At 41.2% G+C, this 23,185-nt stretch overlaps 1 protein-coding gene across 3 annotated transcripts in view; it reads right to left on the bottom strand.

Annotated features, from left to right (window-relative positions):
* Positions 1-22,118, bottom strand: part of PPM1B (protein phosphatase, Mg2+/Mn2+ dependent 1B) — a 50,206-nt gene extending 28,088 nt beyond the window's left edge. Inside the window, exon 1 of one of the 3 annotated variants that reach the window (XM_064158397.1) lies at positions 21,407-21,626. The gene's annotated coding sequence lies outside the window, so the exon portion shown is untranslated. Of the gene's footprint in view, positions 1-21,406; positions 21,628-22,059 lie in introns of those variants that run through there. The other 2 variants (XM_064158396.1, XM_064158395.1) reach the window with 2 other exon arrangements.
* Between the last annotated feature and the right edge of the window lie 1,067 nt (positions 22,119-23,185).

Consider the following 23,185-nt stretch of genomic DNA (forward strand, 5'->3'; position numbering starts at 1 on the left):
TGCCTTTTAATATATTTTTCAAAAGCTACTGATTTTTTTGTTCCTGAAGATCTCTTTAATACATATTTATTTGTAAGGCACTCCTTTAATTCCTAAATTCTCTGTAATTATCTTTTAGGTAATCTTCATATCAGCAAATTCACATTGTGGATATATGGGTGTCTTGGCAGCAACTGTAGCTTAAGGAATACATTCTCTCAGCAGTTCACTCCCGTTTGCATGCTATATGGCTAAGCAACAGACATAAATAGTTATGCTGGTACAAGTGAATGCCTGAAGCAGACACTGCTCATGTAGCTGACAAGTAACTCAAAACTCTGTTGAATTATAAAAGCAGAAGATGAAGTAACACCAAGAAGTCAGCCTTGTTAAAACTCAAAATGCATGTATGCAATCTACATTTGGATTAATTGCAAGCAATTGCTCTTTTGTTACCCTCTAACAGATAATGTAATTTGAGCACAGAAATACAGAATCATCTCTTGATTAGTTATGCTGGATACCTTTTCAAATATCCAGTTTCAGGAACCCTGGAGAGACAGGCCATCTAACATGTTCCACTAAAAAGTGCAAAGCTTTCCTTTTCAGTTATCTGATCTTTAGCTGAACTAAGAATAGAGTATCTTCAAGAGTTAAAATCCATTGCATTTACATGTTAGGCCTTCTATCACAGAAAAACATCACAACCACCTCAAAGCAACAGAGAAGAATTATAAGCAGAGTACTTCTGCTTTGAACAAACATGTTTACTGTGACTGGTAGGACCTTATAGAGAAGAGCTTTCTGAAGTCTCTAACCAGCTTTTATCATAACATATTACAGCGATAGTCTAAGTTCTAGATACGCATTTCTCCTTCCACAGCAATCCAAGAGTTGCAGATTGAAGAAGACATGTTGATATTCTGCACAGGTTTGCATTTCTTAATCTAAAGGACAAACATCCAGCTTCCTGACAGTGATTCAAAAATCACTCTAGAAGCCACGCTGACTATTACTGGAGTGCTGTATTTTTTGAGCACATTCCTGTGGCATTTCTCAGTAAGGCAAATTTAAACTTACTATCATCCTACTTTAGCTAGAATCGCAATAACTAATGTGTCAGTTTGAAACCATCTGTCCACTTGCTGACTTTGTGAATATCTGGCCTTCAAATCTATGATTAAAGTCACTGCAGGTGGATTACTGAACTATATATCTGCTTTAAACAAGTAGAAACCACAGCCTTAACACTGGTTATATGTTCTGAGGAGAAATCTCCCCCACCTGTATGGTGGTTTTACACCACTTAGAATTTGGAATTTACCCTTCAAAGAGTACATTACCACACTACTAAGAATTTGGAAGTAAAATTAAATTATTACTTACAGCAGTACACTAAATATAAATGGTAATAAACATATACAAATACAACTAGACAACAGCCCAACTACCCCCCTGGACACCACAGCCTGCAAGACCACTTTGCCTTACCTCCTACTGCAATATAACCCAAACAATGGTTGATGTAGAGAAGCAAGCAAGGCCAGAAAGAGAGAGAGGGAAAAACGAGCCCAGAACAAGCTGCATTTCAAACTGTGAGTCTCTTGAAAAAAATACTGACAAAGAGGAAGAATAGACTCTCTGCAGAAGGCTATCTCAACTAACTCTTCTCTGATTTTTAAGCTAACAGCTCAAGTTCCCAAGAGTGATTTTTTTTTTTTTTTCCAGAGAATCCCATCCCAGCATCTAGTGCCTAGTAACAGAACTGAAATCAGGTTTTGCATCAAGTCTTGCTACTACCACTGAAGGTTTTCTCTATCCTCAATATCACATCTTATATTCCTGCTGCTCTAGACAGCGGGATGGGGGTGCGTGTGCTTAAACCTGGTTTCTATACAGAACCTGTGTTTACAGCAAATATCCCCCAAAGGATTCTCAAAGGCACAACAGCATGTCAGTTGGTCTAATCAAGACATTATACTAAGCAATTGCATTTTCCTCTTACATGTGTAATACACACAATCCTTAGTAAGACCATGAATATATTCAAAATCTAGAATGAATGTGAACTCCACGTGTGGTGAAAAAATAGGCAAAAAGAAAAAAAAAGGATATTTCAGTTAGCATCAGGTATAGAATATACACCAAGAATTCTCAAATGTTGATGTATCTGACGACAGAAACCAAGCTGCATCAAACTTATAAGGGACAGCAGAAATGTTTTTTATTGTTGTTTCTTTATATAAGGACTTGCCCTCTCAAGAAGAAGGTTCTTGTTCTCCCTTCATCTTCTAAGTTTTCTGATACAAATGAACTAAAACTAAGCCATTGCAGCAGACTCAAAAAAAGAAACCACCCTGGACTGCTAATGTCACTCTACAGACAGTTACAAGAGACAAAGTTTCTACCACACAACCACTTAGATCTACTTATGGGACTGTTTTTAAGCCATTGTATCATTTGCTAGGTTTGCAAACAAAATGAGTTAAATGCAAAAATGAGGTCATTTGACATCATCATATCACTAGCTCGTTCAAATCAGTAATAAGAACACCAGTACCACAAGCATTTTAATGTTTACTGCAAACAAGACAACTTAAAAACAGATAATTCAAGCATCTGTTATGTCAACTAACAGCCTACACACGATCCTTCAAAAGAACTGATTCAAATACAGGAACTGAAGGCTTCAAATACTAATCTTTAAAATATATAGTTATTTTTATACCTGTTACAGTTTTAGAACTTCTTTTTAAACTTAGTCTCTTCCATGTTAAGATTTTTTTTTCCAGCCAGTAGCACAAGTTACTTCAGTAACAGCACTGCATTAGTATGAAGAGAATCAGCACTCGGAAATGTACAGACATTTAAAATTTTTAAGGTCTCTTTACTTAGAGAGTCACTCCCCTACTGCTAACATACATTCATCTCCTTCCTAAATCAGCTCAGGTGAACTGATTTGGCTCATTTCAAGTAAGTCATATCTCAAAGCCTTTTTAAGGCAGTTAAAAGCTTAAGAGAAGCAGCTGATCCTACATGATATGTAATTACATACTCCTACACTTGAACAGGATCAATATACCTGTAATCATATGGTACATACTATTCAATCCAAGGTATGTTACAAGAAGCTTGTTTTCCTATCACAGATAGCTTGTCAGACTACTTCAGAAAACACAGTACTTCCCTCTGAACTCTTACAGCACTTCCTACTTTTTTATTATAACATTATAACTAGGAAAAAAGATCACTCTCTCTAGGAACAGCAGAGTGAATCAACCTTTGATTATCCTTTTTCCTGGCAGCTGTCTCCAGTACCATTGCCTGGACACATAGAATCTTTTTCAGGTATCTGCACTGAGGCTGAACTGCTTCACTTCTCATGTAAATAGATGAGTACTTGGCAAGAAGCAGCCACGTGACAGCTTGCAAGCTTGAATGCTCAGCTGTGTCCAATTAGTACTGCAACTTCAGTTTCACAATAAATCACTTCAGCTCATTTTTAAATCAATACAGTTTAACCTCTCTTGATTTGCAATACATACTTCGATGCTGAAGTTTCCAATTTATCTATTGAGTAAACTGTTTTAGTTTTGCTACTATGCAAGTATCACACATTGAACCATACTTGTAAAAAATTTAAAGGGCAATTTTATCAACATGAAAGTTAAAACTAATGTGCAAGACCACCATGCCAGCTTAAGAAAACTGTATTGCAGAGGGTGCTTAAGGGCATTACAGACAGTCAATGAAGTTAGAATAGTCTACGCAGACTTGACAGCAAAAAGGTTTCGGGGAAGCAAGTATGTTAGTAATTCATACATTTTATGTTATTCATCAGGTCAGACATTAGCTGCAGGCAAATTTGGATAACACAGATTAACACACCATCTCCAGCTCTGCCAGAGCTCCTGCACACTGCTGGCTGCAAGACATGTTCTTGCTGGATCTGATGCTGATGGGAACACCTTAGCACAAAGACACATTACTCTCTCAACCCATTTAGAGAGGTAACATGTCAAATTATTTTAAAACTATTTCTACCTTTCAAAGCTTGCATTCACAATCTTACCATTTTGCTACATGTAAAACTTAACCTGCAGATGTTCTACACTAAGTTTAACAAACTGTCTAGATTAAACTAGGTACTCATTACAAGAAAAAAATTACATGTAATGGCACACAAAGGCACACAATTTCTTTGGTTTTGTAGAACAACTACTGAAAGAATATGAAAAATTTAGCAGTTCAGAAAGAAAAGCAGACCTTCAGCTTGGGGATTACAGAGATAATTGAGTAAAACCTACTATATAAAAACCTGAACCACACTCACAACAAATTAGAAACAGATATATGACAACAGCTGATTTAAGCCTTCAGACAGGTGCTGAATTCAGCATAGTAAATGTCAATTTCAGTAGGTTTCCATTCCCCCCAAACCGAAGAGCTAGCTCTAGGCAATCAGCTGCCTACTTGTGCTTTCTAGTCCCTGAAACATCTACTACATCATTCCGAGTGATTCCAGGTGCCTATCTCCCTTTTTTACATGAACTAACAGCTCTACAATAGCTATGTGTCCCTCTCTCTTTCAATGCCATGAACATGCTAGCCCGGTCAACAAGGAAGTCTAATATTCTCTGTAAAACTAGTCCCACTGGAGGGAATTCTACTTTGTCTGCTACAGGTTTTATCTCCCTAGTCCTTGTTGTACCTTTCACACTCTTACCTGGGAATGACAACACATTATTAAACATTTTATTGAGTCATGCATGGAAGTTGAAGGCAGTGGTAGCACTCAGCTGAATGTTACTGGTTCCTACCACTTGATTAGTGCTCAAACTTGCAGAAAGATGGTAACTGTCTGAAGTTAACCCACAACACATATTAATGCAGTCCTTTAAAAGTGTATATCCAGATCCTAGACCTAAAAGAAAAGAAAGACTAAAACTCGAGATTCAGACTTATTCTGCAGCATGGAAACGATGACAAAGAAGCCTGCTACTAGCTACTACAGATTTCTTTAAAAGCAAAAGCAGAAACACACCTTACTACTCATCAAAATTATCTTGGTTACAAAAAGCAGCCTATCCTAGTTTAAATTCATCATGTCTAGCTAATTTCTGCAGCATGAATCTAACTAAAGCTTTCTCCATTTTGGAGATGTGTGCATGCAGCATCTTTTCATATACTTGGGCAAAGAGGGAAGTGAACCAACACTAGAGAAACTGAGATTTAGTTTCCTTTTCCAGTATCTTTCTTCCCTCACCAGTAACATCAACAATTTGCTTTGTTCTACAACAAGGCTCAGAATAATGAGACACTATAAAGGTCTGAAACTTCAACATTAAGAAAGAGTGGTTTTGTTTTCTTTGTTAGATGAAATGAGCTTATTCAATTAAAGTATTTTGCTTATTTAGTGCTTTCGCAATAGGTGGATTTCAACTAAAACAACGCTTATTATACAAAAATAAGTCCACAAGAATAACTGACCATGTACAAGCTATTTCAGTTAGAAAATAAATGCCACCTACACAAAGAACCAAGTTTCCAAGTAAAACAAAATATACTGATTGGTTTGGCTACTTAGGTCCCTCTCATGGGTGATTCTTCATGGAATGGTTCAGAGTAGAAGGGGCCTAGGAGGTCACCTAGTTCAATTTCCAACTCAAAGTGCAGTCAATGCTGAACTTTGTCCCAGTTGCTTAGGACTTAATCCACTTAGTCTTGAAAACCTCCACAAAGACTTACAGGTTACCTCTTATAATCTCTTAACAATCACCCTTACAATAAAAAATTTCAACATACATTCACTCATTTAAATTTCTGACTAGTGTCTCTTCCCTTTGTGCACCTCAGTAAAGAGACTGGTTTCATCTTTCTGGTATACATCTTTGTATATATGAGATGGTTGCTACTAGATCTCTTCCAAGCATTTCTTCTCCAAGGTAAACAAGGCCACAAAAAGCTCTCATCATCCCCTCAAAGATCACATACTCCAGATCCCTGACCATCTTGGTGGACTTAACCTAAATTTGTCAACATTGTTCTTGTTGGAGCAGGGAGAACAGGAGCAAAAGTTGACATTGGACTAGCGATATGGTCTGGGAACATCTGGAACAAATGCCAACTAAAGGGGAATAAAGCTGTTTTCATCACTGCCAGGGTGAATTGCTGACTTCTACTTAGCCGACTGTTCACCAGAATCAGGTCATTCTCACTAAAGCTAGCAGCGCTGCAGGAGGGTTACAGATTACAGAAGCAAGCTTTGGCATATGCCCTTGATTAGCTTAAGATTTCAACAGGCCCACTCCTCTAGCCCTTTCAAGGGCCTCAGGATGTGTACTCTGCCTTATGCCACCCAGTTATGTGTGTACCACAAGCCTGCAGAATGTGCATTCCATTTGTAAGCACTGTCCAGGCAAAGTATGAGCCATCAGTCACTCCCTGAGATGACTTTTCAACCGGCTTTCACTTGTCTAGTCATCATCCCATTCACACTGTAAATAAGAGTATAAAGTGTGGAGCACTGTAAAATCTTGCAAATGGCAAAAGAAGAGTAAAAATCCACTGCTCTCCCCTCATCTGAAGGCCTAGTCATTTGACACAAGGCAGTCAGGTCAGCCAAGCATGATTAACCCTTGGTAAAGTCATGCTGAAAAGGCCCAGAAATGTTTGGCTACAGGTTGACAGACTTCTTAATAGTGCTGTTCAAGTCAACCAATATTTAATGCCTTTATCAAGTGGAATCAAAGGCTTTCCTTATTAGAAAACATAGCGAGGATGCCTGAAATGACGAATAGGAACCATCAAGAATTTGAAGAACTGAAAAGATGCAAAGTCTAAACGTATAATAAGAAGCAGGTCTCAAACAACAGAGCACAGCCATAGAGCACTGAGGTTCTGCCTAATTTTCAAGGTATCAGGCAACAAGACACTAACAGCGTATGTTATGAAACAAAAAACTTGGGTGTTCGTAAGTCCACCTGAAATTTATTATAGAAACTAGTGGCTGTGTAACAGACAGGTGCGGAAAAGAATGGCAAATAGCCAAGAAACTTAACATGCTTTTTTATGCACACTAGAAACAATTTCTGAAATTCAGGCAGTTTGAATTTCTCACAAATTGTATTGAAAGAAAATTCACTTTACTGAGAACTCTGAACAAATTCAGGAACTCCTAAACACAAAAACATTCAGTACTTGATGAACAACTGCAAACTCCAGTCTCTACCTATGATGTAATTACACATTTCACATACTTTGCAGCTTCTCAAAAACTTATGCTTGAAGGAGGTAGATATTCTTAGCTCCACATTAAGCAGTGAACAAAGCCAGTATCACGGCAGATAAGCAGAGCAAACCTCTTACCCCCTAAGAAGTTTGCAAACGTGACAAAAACAGCACAAAAGAAACAACTCGACTTGCTCAGGAACTTGCTATGTAGAGTTTTGGTTTCTCTTGCACTCTCATGTCCTACAGAAAAAAGATACTCTTGTCAGTCAGTGGTGATATTTAATTAAATTGGAATGACTACCATGAAGGGAGTGGTATCATCATCTGTAGCAAGCTATCCACTTGGGGAAAATCTGGAAGAGGAGACAAGCATTTTTAATTTATTTACAACAGTGATTTTAACATCAACATTTAACTGCATGTCCTTTTACTTGACTAAAACATGGCTGGTGACACTGCTAACACTGATGGAGTTATATGACTTCCAGTATGGTCTTTCCATCAGCATTAACATTCCGAGTAAATATATGACTTCCAGTTGCAAGGTGTATGCAAAACGCTACTTTTAAGAACCAATGTCAATAAGTGCACCTTAAACGAACCTCCTTTGAAGCATCTCAAAGTATAGCCTTAAAAGAAGTTAGGGAAAGCTAAACTGATAAATGCTGTAAGCCTACCTCCTGCCATATGTACTTTGTACTCGCAACTTTTCCTTCAGTAGTGGCTCTCACATCCTTTTAAGAATAGGAGACTAGCATGGTGATTCAAGAAACTATAATTCACCTTAGCAATACATACCGAACACACACACACCACAAAACTCTCCCACCATAAGATGTGACATAACCAAGTGTCAGCATGGGAGGAAGAGGTAGACAACAGCAGAAACAAAGCAGCAGTAAAATAATTATACAAGAGCATCTTTCTTAATGAAACACTAAGGATTATGAGTGGGTTTCAGATGCAAATGCCTAAGTGCATGCAAAGGCCTAATGATAACTCTCTCTGTACTGTATCAACATTTAAAAGTGCTGAAAAGACCCAAAAAATTCTAAGGGCCTTTAACTAAAAAGAGAAATATCAGATGCTCACCAACTAGGCAGTATGTAGGAGAAAACTGCTTGGATAGAGAAAATGAACTCCCTATTATGAAGGGACAAAAGCAAAGCTATATTGTGTACATTGAGACAGCTTCCAAGACATAACATCCATTGTTTTTCAACAGATGCAAAGAAAAAAAAAAAATCAATGCCTGGCTGACAAAGGAAGCAGATGTATCTAGTACCCACCATCTTCACTGAGGTAGCATAAGATTTAATGCCTGAAAGCCAAGAGGGAATAAGTTCAGAATTAAAACCTCAGCTTGAACTAAATTACATTCTAGCTATTTCTTTTACTATGTCAGGTTTACCTTTGTTCTGTTTCCACAGTTTTGAAGGCAATACACTTTAACAGTAGTCCAAACAAGTTTTATTGCTTTTCACCCTCTTAACATAAGTTTTCCTGAGTCACATTTTTTCACTCTAATTTTCCTTTCCTTCTCTGAACACGGAAGTTTAAAGGACCTTCTAGAAATCTTTGCTTCTTCAGCAACAGCAGTATGAGACTACCAGTTCCATGACATCTTAGATTCATAAAAAGAATAGATCATGCCACGCACTGAGATTTCTTCTATCTACAGGGCTTTTCACAAACTTATGTATGTGGAATACATAATTAAAATCAGCAAATTTTTGCACAGTTCATGAGAAAGCACAATAGACTAAGTCTTCTCCTCTTCTCTCCCAACTCCCTTTCTCAAGAAAGGATACAAGAGAAAACTAACTCACAGAAATTGTCTATCAATAGAGAAAGAATGAAGACCAATATTAACATAGTTGCTTCCCATCTCACCCAGCAATATATGTGAATGGTCAATTTATCATAGAATCAACCAGGTTAGAAGAGACCTCCAAGATCATCCAGTCCAACCTGGCACCCAACCCTAGCCAGTCAACTAGACCATGGCACTAAGTGCCTCAGCCAGGCTTTTCTTCAACACCTCCAGGGATGGAGACTCCACCACCTCCCTGAGCAGCCCATTCCAATGGCAAATCACTCTGTGAAGAACTCCCTCCTAACATTCACCCTATACCTTCCCCAGAACAACTTGAGACTGTGTTCCCTTGTTCTGTTGCTGGTTGCCTGGGAGAATACCTGTTGGTTTTCACCCGTGCCTGTATGTCAGTCATGATACCTCTGTAATACAAGTACAGTTAGACTACAGGCAGAGAGCAGAGCATGGTAATAAAATGTTGAATATTGGTTAATAAAAAAGTATTTCACATGAAGAAACAAATAGCTAATGAAAGCCTTTGATAAGAGAATAATGAAGAATACTCCTTAATGAAGTGTGCTATGCCTTCTCAAGTATGTTCTGTATTATAGTATTATAATACAGGTTGGAAAAGACCTCTAAGATCAAGTCCAACAATCTATCTAACTCTATTAAACCACGTCATCAAGCGCCGTGTCCAAATGTTTTCTGAATACTTTCAGGGGCAATGACTCCATTACCAACCTGGGAAGCCTATTCCCATACCTAACTGCTCTTTCCATAAAGAATTTTCTCCTAATATCAATCTAAACCTCCCCTGGCACAATTTCAGGGCATTCTCTCTTGTTCTAATATTTGATACTAGGAAGAAGAGACTGAACCCCAACTCACCACAACCTCCTTTCAGGTAGTTGTAGAGAGCTAGGTCATCTCCCCTTATCCTTCTCTACTCGAGACTAAACTCCAGTTCCCTCAGCTGCTTCTCATTAAAATTTGTTCTACAGACCCTTCAACAGCTTTGTTGCCCTTCCCTGGACAGGCTACAGCAACTCAATGCCATTGTAGCGAGTGGCCCAAAACTGTATTTGAGGTGCAACCTCACCTGTTCCTCAGTACAGGCACATGATCACTTCCTGGCTCCTGCTAGCCATGCTGTTCCTGATACAGTCCAGGATGCTGTTGGCCTTCTTGGCCACCTGACAGGCTCACATTCAGCTGGCTGTCAACCAGCACCCTCAAGTGCTTTTCTACCAGGCAATTTTCCAGACACTCTTCCCTGCACCTGTGGCATTGAACAGGGTTGTTGTGACCCAAGTACAGAACCCAGCACTTGGCCCTGTTATACCTCATACAGCTGACCTCTGCACTTTGATCCGGCCTCTCCAAAGCTAGCTTAAGTTCTCCCTGAATTTATTCAGAAAATACTGTCATTGTCTTCCTTACTAAGAACACTATCTTTCGCTTCTCCTGCCTATATGTCAGTCTCTCTCCTGCATCAGAATTTGACCTAAGGAAAGGAGAGAATAAACACTAAATGCAAAGAATCAACAGTTCTGACACTGGAACAAAACATATAATGCAGAAGAAAGTTTGCTCACAGGTAGCCCAAGTTTATTGATTCTTTTTGTACTAATGACAACTTCAGACAACTACTAAAAAGAAGTTAAGTGGCAGAAAAGGATGATGGAGAGTCAAATACAGTGCTCTAGGACCATCTCTTACTTTAGAAAGGTTTCAAGAAGAAATCTGACAAGTCATTACAGATCCAAGCTGCTAAATTTGCTTCCTATGAGAGAGCTTTTGTTTTAATCAGTGCTTCAATAAACAAGACCTATGGAGGAAGAAGCAATATGGAGAGACACACGTAAATGTTTTTCACATCAGCTTTTTATTCTTTATAAAACTGACAAACCAGGTTTCAAGTACGGACGAACCTTAAGAAACCTTTAATGAAAAAAAAGAACACAACACATCAGCACACCTTATTTCGTACACACATTTACATTTGGTAACCCTGAACAAAACACCACAACAGTGGAAAGAGACAATTTCAAGTAGTGACTCAATAATATTTTCCCTAGACAGGCCACTACTTTGTACAGATTAAGAAAAATTTCAGGTTGAAAATACCATAGTCACTAAATATACCTAAGAATTTACAGTATTTTTCAAAGAAAATATTTTCCAAACATAAATAAAAGGATTGAAAAAATATGATTTCAGAGTACTTTTCCCAGCAACATTTTCCTGACTCTGCTGAATTCTAGTCCCTCTCATTTGCAACACCAGTGCAGAAGCTTATTTCAAGAATCCTGAACTACGCTGGAACTTTATTTCTTCCCCTCTGTAAGTCAAGCTCCAGCTCAAATCACAGTAAAGAAAAAAAAGGCACAAAACCCCACCACACCAAACAACCAACCAAAAAACAAATAACAAACCCAACATCAGTAATTGTTTTGACAGTCTGTATGCCTATCAGCTTCTCTCTAGAAGTAAGATTTTAAATGCAACCACTTTTTTTTAAAACTAAAATAATACTGCAATAGTCAAAACCAGTTAGTAAGCAGTGATGATCAACAACAGTCACTATTTCGAGTTCAATAAATATTTTGTAGAAGTCCATCTCAGTCTTATGTTGCTTGCATTTGATGCACTCTAGTTAAGAAAGTGAGGAGTCATCCTACTGGATTTTACATAGGAAGCTAGATCAACAGCTCTTAATCTCCATCACTCTAACACTCAAATACAGGCATAGAACATACAGAAGCAAAGATACAGTTCCAAATAAGGCAAATCAAAGGGGAAATGTAAGTGAAATTGCAAAATAACAATGTCACTGCGGTGAAGTCCTAACAATGGTTTTCTTCCACATCAAACTCAAGCCTAATTTTTTCATTTAAAAACACAGGACATTGTTAAGCTATAGCTTTTACCATTTATATAAAACAGATGAGCTTACAAGGTCTGCCTGCAGAGGAGGCTGCACAGCTATTTGACCCTAGCAAACACTGTGAAATAATTATCTTGCCAACACTATCATCTGCAAGAGCTGTATGCCTGTCTTTTCCTCAGTCCCGTTAATGACTGTTGAAAGTCACATTAAACTACATCCAGTTTATTAAAGCATCTTTTAAATGACTGGATGCATATGAACTTTGTTATTTTTTAAATAGCAGTTCAGTGCACTTAGAGGATTTACAGAACAAATTTCACACACCACATTCCCCCAGCTCTATCTATTGCTTTCACAAGACTGATTTAATTTTGCTTGTGTATAAAACCCCAACTATTCTATGCACAATCTTCTACTAGTTTAGCAATGCTCTTCAGAGTAACGTATCAGCCATAACCTAAATACTGAATGATTCCAACAAATTAATCTACCAGCCTCGTCAACTAGTAAGGAAAAGAACAGGAAAGACATCTCAGAGAAAAGGAAAAATTAAACAAAAGACTCCCTTGCTGTACTATGACTACTGTGGTAAAGATACAAAAAATGACAAGCTAGTAAACAGATAAACATCACATCCAAGGTGTTCGTTTGGTACATCTATAGGTAGTGGTCCCACAATTAGTGGGCAAGACTCACTAGACATTCCTATGAATCCCACCTGTAATTAAGATACTGTTAATAACCTCCTTAAAGGCGCTTCCTCAGCTCTTACTGATAACACCCAAAGTGAGATGCCCACAAGTCTGAACAAATTGTATTATACATTGGGGTTCTATTGAGATAGATGGAACTTCTTTGCTTCTAAGACGTAGGACCAATCACTACCTAGGGAGTCAGTAGACTAGTTCTATTATGTCTGGATTCAAGTTTTACAACAAATGATACTTCATGTCTGCATTGAACATGCACACTAAAGAGGAGTACCCTTTTTGTGGACAATCAGATATCTGTCATTTTTCTCAAACGTCCCATAGAGAACCAAATTTAATGTTCACTGGTAGAAACAAGCGCCTGCAAGTAGTACCATGTCTTAGTTGTGGCCTTGTGCACAAATCGGTATGTAGAGTACCTTTTTGACCAGAATGAGATTCTCCTGTTGGAAACTACAATAAAACAAAAATTGTACTACCATACTAAAGAAATAAAGAGCAGGAGCAGAAAGGATACAAGAAGAAACTGAGAAACACCTGTGCGTTGTCATACCTTTACAGAAGCTCTCTGAAGCCAGTGTTTTGAGTACAGATCCACTTAGAAGCAGAAGGAACAATTTCTTTAGCTTTATACACTGAAGACAGAACTCTCAGAACTCACTCTCCTGTACCACACAGCTTCAGTGCAGTACTTCTAAAGTTTCAAAGCACCTTAGTTTCAGCAGCTTTTCAAGGTCACAAGGGCAACCACAAACACAAGTCCCTGCCTTCTCCACTTCCTAATCCACCACCCTCAAAATCCAGTTTAGATGTACTCCAGAAGCTTCAATACATCATTCATTTTCAAAACTCATTCACTTCTCTCCTAGAATAACAGTCCTCAACTACCATACACATCACTAGTGCTACAGTGAGTATTACAAGAGGTTACAATATACATCAACAGCAACTTTAGGCTTGTCTACATTTATTTGGAGGTGGTTTAATAAGCATGTTGGATACTTTCAAAAATTTTATCTATCCTATAGATAGCATCCTTTACATTCCTTTAATAGAATCTTTTTAGCAGCCTCTAATAATTTCCTACTTCTAGGTATGCTGCCTGAAAAGACAAGGGACTAAACACTTAACTCTTCTAGAAGAAATTTTAAATAGTAGTAAATATAGAAAGTAAGTAAAACATGAGAGACACTTGATAGAAAAAAAAAAAAACAACAACAAAACACAATCTTAGAAGCCAAGCTACAGTGTTTGTGGTTGCACACACATATTCCCATTGAGTTTTACTGAAACTGGCCACAATTCAGAAGTTAACAAAAGGGTAAATATTTCAGAGATAATCAGGTCCTGTAACTTCTGTGGAAATAAACAGTCAGATCAAGGAAAGACATCCAAATTAGTGCCCCTTGAGGATAAACGCAGCAGGAGCTCTTCTATGTTAGCAAAACCAGCTTCCCATACAGGACAAAAGGTCAGATAGTGCCCTAAATGCATGAAAGTACTTTCAGAGCTCACAATACAGTATTGCCCAGAAAAATCCAACCACAAGACAAAGCCACAGGAAATCAGGCTTCATAACCTGTTGCTCACACAGCTACTTTCATTCTTGATTAATTGAAGTAAAAACATAAAAGAACTACTTTTGAGAATTTACTGTAGTTTCAATAGTCGTTTTCACACACAATTTCAAAATAACAGAAAAATAATTTGGGAACAGAGACTCATCCACAAGTCAAGACAAATAATCCTTATTCAGAGAGAAGGAGGACAATTTATGCAGTTTTGACAACACCACTTAGATAGAAGGCAGAACTGAGCCGCTCACAAAGCCCAACATCGTCTGTAACATTCTGAGGTACAGCCAGTACATCCACATTAGCACTTCATTTTGCACCACAAGCACACTTTTGAAGTAAAATTGAGTCACCCTTCTTACTGTGCTTTGGTTCACATGTCAAAGAAGTTTCTGAACGTTATGTGGACGTCTCGCAGATCAACCTGAACTAAAATTCTGTGAGAACACCTAATTACCAAATAATGTCTCAAGTACTCTTGGACCATAGAACCAGAATAAAGCCCAAACAAGTATACATATCACGGATACTGAGTCCTCCTTCCTAACATATTTTACCCTCTACAATATTCATCAATTGCAGCACACTGGTTGTTAATGTAAACATAATCAGGAGTGGCAGATACTGCCCATTCGTTTAAGAGAGCCTCAGGCAGCAGTAACTAAACTGACAGACTCAAGCTGCTAACACACAACTGATCAGCCCTAAAAAGGAGAACTGTGCTGCAAACTTAAGTGCTCCTTTTCCTGAGATAACTATAGCGGCTAAGTCTCATCACTCATCCACTTTTGATTCCATTCCTTTACAGTGAGAACCATCAAAGCTCAAGGGATATGTTGAGGGAAGGTCCATGAACAAAGTCTAAAAAAAACCTCATGATCTATATACATTTTGTGCGTCATCTGCATTTACTGTTTTATAAGACTAATTTGATAACACTGAAAACAATGCAATGTCCAAAAAGCCACATCAATGGCTCCACTGTAGTTAGTGATAAGAAAGCAAATGCAGCATGTGCTCGATAATCCTTTTATTACTTACACATCAGCCTAACCAACAAAGCTACCCAGAAAAGGGAGGGTTTGTTCCTGGACAAGTTGACCAATAAAATATTCTGTTTCAGTCTTCCACTTGAACGAAAAACATCAGGTCTTTATAAGTAGTTCCATCATTTGATATTTGTTCTCTCCAGTCACCAATCTTTCTTTCACTATACAATATTTTAAATAGAAAATCATGAGTTCTGAACAAATAATACCTGCCTTGAAGACAGACAAGCTGGTGAGAATAGGCCAAAGCAGTATTATATGAATAAATTATCATTACAATAAAGTGTTATCCCCTCTACTCAAAAAATCATCATTGTACTTCATTACCTTCTTGAGAAAAACAATTATTCAATTATTAACATTGCAGAGCTGTGTTTCCTGTTCATTCAGAAGTCAACTTCCTCCACTGGGTTGCAAATACAGAAGTAAAACTACTGAAGACAACATTTCTGCTAACATGCTAATCCTCAGAAAAATGCAAAAAGAGTCAGAAAGGAAAGCATTGGTCTTAACTGAAAGTTTGTCATTACCTTACAAACCATCTTAAACTCCCCAGTAACTTAGTCTGAAACATTCTTAATCAAGGTTTCTCTGAGTTGAATTCCCAGTAACGTCTATGAAAATAAACCTAAGCATTTAGTTGTACTATTTATTTTAAAGAAATCTCCATGAAAAGCTTATTTCCCTCAAAGATGCAGAAACACCTATGACATGAGATAGCAATGTAGTAACATTATAAAATGACACATCCAAGTATTGTTAATGAGAAACTAATGGTGAATGGGGAAAAAGAGATGCAGGCAACTTGTATTTCCTTGTTTTTTTCCCTCCTAGACTTGAGCAATTTCCTCTGAAATTGTAAGAAAGGCTGCACACTGAGACACAGAGTCTTCCTTTCTATCAGTTTCTACATTAAGAGACCTTTGTGCCGTATAGCCCAATGTATGTTTTTCTACGAGCTGGGAGACTTAATTTAACCTATATTCACTGGCAACTTGTCTATTTCATGATGCCAATAGTGTCTCCAGAAATTGAGATGAGCTGAACTGTTCATGTAAAGAAACTAAGATGAGCTATGCGAGCTCCGTTATTTTTTATGACCTCATGCAAAGTTTTTCAGATCAGTACATACTCATTAATTATTCAGAATTTTTATTTGCCTTTAGCACAAGATGTAAATGTAATTCTATATAAAAATTATTTGCCACATTTTAAACAGTTTCACCAAATTTTCCTTGCCAGATATATGTTCAAGACTAGAAGAGGCGGGTCAAATAGCTAAGCAGTTTGCAAGTCTGTCTGTTAAGGAGTAACAGTATCCTTAGTTTTGAATGAAGGACACACCTTTCATTATCCGTGCAATAACTTTTTCCCATGCTTTTGTAGTTGAATGTTATTTGAATTTGGGCAGATTGTGACCAAATTTGGAAAAATTCCATGAATATTATATACTAGATATATTGAAGGCCAGAACTAAACCAGACTGTTCCTGAACTTGAAAAAAAAAAATCGTGCACTCACACTGCTAATACCTCACATCAAATCTCCATTAAGCCAAATCTTGAAGATGATCAAGCACAAAATTAAATAATCCAAAAATAGGGAAGGAGCTAAGATGGCAAAATGCTTCTTTCTCATAGAGAAGTGAGGAGAAACACTACTGAAGCATTTCATTTGGAGAGATGAAAAAACTTGTTTAACATGGTGGCAACAACTAAAAAACAATCCACAAAACAGAGCATACTTGACACAATTAAGGTAGCGGGCACTTAAAGGCCTATGCAGCAGATCGCAGCATTCCTACTGGACTGATGAACCAAGACAACACCAAATTACTGATTTTAGTTTTCAGAGTTTTGAGGGGGAAAACCCCAAACACAAAAACCCAAGCTACAACAAAAAATACACCAACAAACAACTCACACACATACTCAGGAATATTACAAGTACATTTTGTTAGGTGTGCTGCAGTTTGCTTCATTCAAGATGATGTAACTGAACAATGTTCTACATACAGCTTCATCCTTCACAGCAGTCTAAATAATTCCTATCCCAAAGAGTGACATTATTATTATAATACAAATATTTTCCAAGACCTAGATATTTACATCCAATACCAAGTGGATTTTTGTCTTTCCCATTTGTAATATGGAGGCAACACATCCATGTAAGAAACCACTTCTCAACCACTCTATCTGAAATCAGCAGTTCTATGTCAAGTACCTCAAAAGACGATCTTCACAGATTTCACAAGCTCTCATTTCAATTTTGATGAGGTTATTTCTGCAAGACAGGGTCTCAAGTTTACTTAAAATTCTAAGCACAATTAATCAGAAAATCAACCAGGTTGGAAGAGACCTCCAAGATCATCCAGTCCAACCGAGCACCCAGTCCTAGCCAATCAAATAGACCATGGCACGAAGTGTCTCATCCAGACTTTTTCTGAACAGCTCCAAGGACAGTAACTCCACCACCTCCCTGGGCAGCCCATTCCAATGCCAATCACTCTCTGTGAAGAACTTTCTCCTAACATCCAGCCTATATTTTCCCCTGGCACAACTCGAGACTGTGTCCTCTTGTTCTATTGCTGGTTTCCTGGGAGAAGAGGACAACCCCCACCTGGCTACAGCCTCCCTTCAGGGAGTTGTAGACAGCAATGATGAGGTCCCCTCTGAGCCTCCTCTTCTCCAGGCTAAACAACCCCAGCTCCCTCAGCCTCTCCTCAAAGGGTTTGTGTTCCAGGCCCCTCACCAGCTTCGTCGCCCTTCTCTGGACATGTTGCAGTATCTCAACATCTCTCTTGAATTGAGGGGTCCAGAACTGGACACAGCACTCAAGCTGTGGCCTGACCAGTGCTGAGTACAGGGGAAGAATAACCTCCCTTGTCCTACTGGCCACACTGCTCCTGATACAGGCCAGGATGCCACTGGCTCTCCTGGCCACACTGCTGGCTCGTGTTCAGGCTACTATCTACCAGTACCTCCAGGTCCCTTTCTGCTTGGCTGCTCTCCAGCCATTCTGTCCCCTAGCCTGTAATGCTGCTTGGGATTGTTGTGGCCAAAGTGTAGAATCCTGCACTTAGCCTTGTCAAATATCCCGTTGGCCTCTGCCCACCCAGCCAGTCAATGTCCTTCAGAGGAAGGGCTCTCCTACCCTCCAACAGAACAACACCTGCTCCTAGCGTGGTGTCATCTGCAAACTTACTGATCATCATTGATCATGATCATTATTGTAAAAGTTTAAGTGAGCAATGATAATTCCTCACAGAGAGAACTGAACTGGATTATCCAGAATAATTACTATAGGACTACACTATTCTCTAGTTCCCTGTCTCAATGACTGACCACCGTACAGCTACCACAATTAAAAGAAAATGGATTCTATGCATTCTCTGTTTAGCCCTCTCCATACCACATCACCTCAATGTTATGTGCCTTATTTAACTCATTACCCTATGTAACAACCTTCTCTAAACATCTGTGCAGAACAAGGGATGATGGGCTAATTAAACAAATAATAGTTACTATCATGTATCTGCAGAACATGGTATGCACAAGTGTAATTTTTCCTCATTTCCACCTGAGACAAACTGGTTTCCATTCTGAATGGATCAGCTTTTCACAGATCTCTGGTCCTCAAATATTTGCGCACCAAGTCTCACTTAAAAGCAAGTATATGTCTGGTGCAAAACACTTCAGCCCTCTGGACAAGTGCATTCAGTTAAAGGGTTACAGTAATGCACATAATAAATATATATAAAAGACACATTTGAGCCCCTAAACCCACACATATACACGAGCTCATCCACAGCACATTAAGTGCTTTTAGTTAGATGCTGACCTGTCATCACCATTATGAGTGCTGGTCTCAGCAGAAGTTTAAGAGTGAAGTTAAGGGGCAATTTACCCAGTGGAACACAACAAAACCAAACAACTACAAAAAATGCCTTTAAACACAAACTTCACAATTCTGTAGCTTCCTTTAATCAGATAATAGTCTTAATATTCACAAATTATCTAATCTTCATTCACCTTTTTAGGTTCAACTGACTGTCACAACTACAAAATACTTCTGTCCAAATCAAGAAAACCAAAGGATCCTCACAGCCTCCCACCTGCTCAGCACACACCTAGAACTCTGCCTCAGTTCATCCTCCCTCCTGCACAGTATTTCTATTTCTTACAGCCTCATCCAAAAAGGTCTGTTGCCTCTCTCTATACACTGACAAGAATTCTCATTAATTCAGCAACACAAAAACTCCAGTTTCCCTTTTGCACAAATACTGTTCCCCTGACACATGTGTATATATATATAAACATAACAAAATCTTCAGCCTGTATATGCATAACCCTCACAAATATGCCCTATTTTTCTTCAGAAGTGCACAAACCTTTCAAAGATTCTATCTTTTAAACATTCATCCCAAATCCCGCATTTCCTTATAACCCATCCCTGGAAATTCACCCACAAATGTGAAATTTACTCTGCCTGACACCTGTCACAGGTATAGATACCTACAGTTCTACAACTCCCCAGAACAGACACAGACTTTCTCCAAGCAGCAATATCATCATCCAAACACCTGGCATTTGCTGTACGTTTTCTAATTTGTCTCTCACGTCTGAACCGTCAAATAACCCAGCCTTTCAATTCTATCACAAATGAGACACCAATTCACAGGCCACAGACCAGGTTGCTTGATATCCTTGCCTTTCTCAACACACAAAAACCCCAGAGCTGAGCTGGTGACAGCCAGGAATCTCTCTCAACTCTCAGTATGCGTGGCAGACAAACTTACACACTGTAAGACTGTCCACATACCATCTCATATTACACACGAAGGTCTTTCACATTAAGTCTAACCACACTGGCCACCAAACAAAACAAGTTCAGAACCTTGTAACGCCCTGTTACCACTGTGCCTGTAACTTGTACACAGGCTTACCTACCACCCAAAGCCTCCCTCTCGCACAACACTTAAAAGTCAGACAACTTACCACCTTACTTCTCACAACAAACACGGTTATGTATCAAGCCTAAACACATAGGCCTTCATGAACCATCCCTAAAGACAAGTGGTTTCACCCATCATCTGCATCCCCACGGTATAAACATATCTCTCAACCCTAAGACAGCACACAATAATATGCATACAGATTTTTCCAGCTGCCTCTAACCCATCAAAATGACACTCTCACTTCGACTAGCTACAAATTACAACAGAAATATGTACAGGTTTATATCCAATGGGTTGGCAGCACCAGCAAACTCAAAACTACACCAAAGAATTGCGTTCAACTTCTCTTCCCTTGCACGCTAAAAGCGCCCAGGCACTGCCCATGTGCCTGTGACTTCATCTCTTTCGCACACCAGCTCGTCACAAGCACTCAGGCCTAACGACAGCTTCTCCCTCCAACGCCATGGGGGCCGTACCCGCAGCTGCCCACTTCCCACCACCCCACCCCGTCGGTAAACACCAAACCCCGCCGGCCCCCAGCCCGCCACTCCCCCGGCTGCAGCCAATGCACGAGCTCAGACGGGCTCGTCCCGCTGGCCGCCCCCTAACCCCGCTCCGCACAGGACTATCAGCACGCCGGCCGCTTTCGGTCCCTTCCCCGCCTCGCACACAGCACCACACGCGCGAAGCCCGGCCCGCAGCTCACCCACCCATCGCGACGCAGCCCGCGCGCAGGGCCTGGGCCGCTGGGCCCTCCATCGCCGCCTCGGCCCGCCCCACCGTGGCGCACAGAGGGCGGGCCCGCCGGCCCCCATCTGTAGCTACACAAGTGGGCTTGCCTTCCCCGCCACTTCCTCGACGTCCCTTTTCCATGCAACTACTACGGCACACACAGCTCCTCCGCCAGGAGACCATGTCAGTGCGGCGCTCTATCCTCTTTTCTCCATTGGCGGAAACAGACGGAGGCCGGGCCTGCGCGGAGCTTACCCGCTCCCGGGAAACTGCACACAGCAGGCCTTGCCTACTGCCCCACGGCGCAGGCCGGCACTGCCAGCCTCAACTCTCCATGACACACGCGCAGGCCCTGCCACTCGATAACGTCAGAGAAGCCCGGCGCTCTCTGTCCGACTCGGTGCAGCCCAGCACAGACACGACCCATTCGCCCGTACCCTACGGCCGGCCCTGACCCCTCTACCTGTCGGTGGACGAACACCGGCGTTCTCTGGCGTCCAGGCCCTAGGCAGCCCTGTAGCGCCCGGCCCGGGTGAAGGTGGACCTAGCTCAGTCTCAGGCACGGGCCGCCCCGTGCTGACCGCCGCCGGCCGTTGTCGCCACCCGCTCACGCACGCCGAGCGCCGCCAGCAGCGCGGACATGTTGGGAACCCCTGTCCCAAAGGCCGCTGCTAGGCCCACCCTCCCCACCTCTTACGTCACAGTGCTCTGGGAGGGGCGGGCGGAGCACGGGCCACAGCCCCGCCCCCATCGAGTCGTGTGTCGTTCCCTGCCGGGCCGCCTCGCATTCTTCCCAGGCTACTGGCTGCCACTGCCATCGCTCATTCTGTCCTGTCCTCTCTCGGTGGCCATTGGGCCACCCGCCCTTTTCTCAGTAACAGCACCTCACCCTCCCCAAAACTTTTTTCTGATTGGGCCTTTCCCCTTTGCTGTGCTAACTATTGGCTGCGGCTCCCGTCCATCAAGATACTAGCGCACCGACGCTTATCTTTCTTCGCACTTTATCTTAACCGGCCTCATATCCTGGACTGTACTGATGGAGCGGTAGTCAGTGAGCTCAGAGGTTCTTTGCACTCCCAGCCTCCCTCCCCCACTACATTCTTTCCCTCACGGTACGGTTTGCCTGAAGGCCATTGGCTCTCGGCGTCGCCACTCCCGCAGCCTCTCTCGTCCCCGCCTGCGCCTCTCGATATGGGCGCAAGCCGGGAGACGGGTACCTTCTTCTGATTGGCCGCAGCCCCTGCCAATAAAGCGCGGCTGGCCGTCCCTAGCGGAGCCGCAGTGTGTGCCGGCTCCCTCGCCGCTCCGCACGGTGATTGGTCACGGAGCGGCGTGGGCCCGCCGCGGTGGGCGGGGAGCAGTACCCGTATGTGCGCGTGATGACATCATCGCCAGCCAGTCACGGAGCGCGGGGCCGGCCTGCTGGTCGCGGGAGGGCGGGGCCTGGGGCGTACTTGCGGGAGTTTTGGTGGCGTGTGCGGGGGATGGGGAGTCTTGACCGCGGTATCGGCTTGCTGTCAGTGGGTAGCTCGGCAGGCAGTAAAGGAGGAAATTGCTGGTGTTTTGGTGACCATTACCGTCTCTGGGGCACAGGCTACGAATGCCCCTCCAGGGGTTCCCGAGGAAGGCTTCTTGAAGTTAATGGTGCTGCCGCAGGGCTCGGGATGAGAACCGAGCACCGCACCGGGGCCGCTGACGACGTCCTGTATGGAAACTCTTAACTGTGAAGAAGCCGCCAGTGCAGGAATGGGCACCTTGCAGCCGTCGGCCCTCCCGCCGCAGCGAGAGACTCCCCATGGGAGGCTGTAATTCACTCCCTGCGTGGGTCAACCTGTTTCTCGCTCCAAAACAAAATGTTTTCAGGAAGGAACACGAAACCTCGCTCATGCGTCATAATCCCTTGCTATTCCTGTCTCTCAATCAACGAGCTGGCTCATCTCTCTGGAGAGGGACCCAACACTTGCCTCGCTCTCTAGCTCTGTACAGCAAATTCGCCGACTGCAAATAGACATTGCAGGCTTTGCTCATTCGCTACAAGGCATTGAAGGCATAAGCATAGAAGTGAACTTTTTCTTACACTCACAAATGCCTGAAGTTCAGTGTACCATCCTAAAAAAGAGCACATAAATTCCCATATGATAGACTCTTGTCCCCTTACGTTGGTGTGTTTCCTTCCCCTTACGTTGGTGTGTTTCCTTCCCACATACTATATGTATCAGTGTAAATGAATGGGTCAGAACAC

The sequence above is a fragment of the Pogoniulus pusillus genome, chromosome 18 (assembly GCF_015220805.1).
Source record: "Pogoniulus pusillus isolate bPogPus1 chromosome 18, bPogPus1.pri, whole genome shotgun sequence".
Classification (NCBI taxonomy): Eukaryota; Metazoa; Chordata; class Aves; order Piciformes; family Lybiidae; genus Pogoniulus; species Pogoniulus pusillus.